This window comes from Antedon bifida, chromosome 6 (genome assembly GCF_963402885.1).
Source record: "Antedon bifida chromosome 6, ecAntBifi1.1, whole genome shotgun sequence".
In the NCBI taxonomy this organism is placed as follows: Eukaryota; Metazoa; Echinodermata; class Crinoidea; order Comatulida; family Antedonidae; genus Antedon; species Antedon bifida.
This window is the reverse complement of record NC_136231.1, coordinates 7,055,568-7,056,405: the sequence shown is the minus strand read 5'-3', so window position 1 is coordinate 7,056,405 and position 838 is coordinate 7,055,568.

Below are 838 nucleotides of genomic sequence, written 5' to 3'. Positions count from 1 at the left end.
GAGACTATTCCACTTCTAGGCTACACAATAAGCATTGTCCTGAGTGTGCGGCATTTAACCTTTTTCACGAATTATTAAACATTATTATTATTAAAACAAATGCTGAAGGTACAATGTACCCTGAATTTAGCTGAACAAATACGTTTTTGAATTGATATTTAAAAAAAAATCATAATTGAGTGAATAGATAGACATATGGAATTTGCATCTAATGTGCCTAATTTTAAAGATTCCGATTGTCTCCCTTTAAAAAGAAATAGTTGAATAGGCAATTTTAATGTCACATATAGATCTAATGGGTTTTGGTTAAATGTAGGCCTAGGCCTAACTATTTATTGGTGTTTTTTAATCGAGAGTGAGTTTTGTTCATATTTTTGCCAACATTGAATAACTTTATCAATGGTTTCAAAATAGCTTAGGCCCTATTCAAAGTTTGATTTTATCCTTTGTTCATGTTTTGAGGGACAATATCTTTCAAAATTTAAGAAATAGCATTGATAATAATTATAATTGGTAATTAATTATGATGAATCTATGCTAAACTTACTCGGTATAATTTATTGCTATTTTCAAATCGGTGTGTTTACAGTTATTGTCATTTATTATAAATAACTTGACTTTTTTACCGATGCTGCCACCGTATTTTAGCGTTTGTGCAATTTGTTGTATTTTTCTTGTAGTTTTATTGTCTTTATTGTCTTAATTATGCCAAGCAAAATGAATTTTCATTTTAACTGGATCAATAACATTTCTTGAATCTTAAATCTTGTCCACTAGAGGAGGAAAAGCGGTAAAGTAGTAAAGTTTGGATGACGTCATTTTCCACTCCAATGATCAC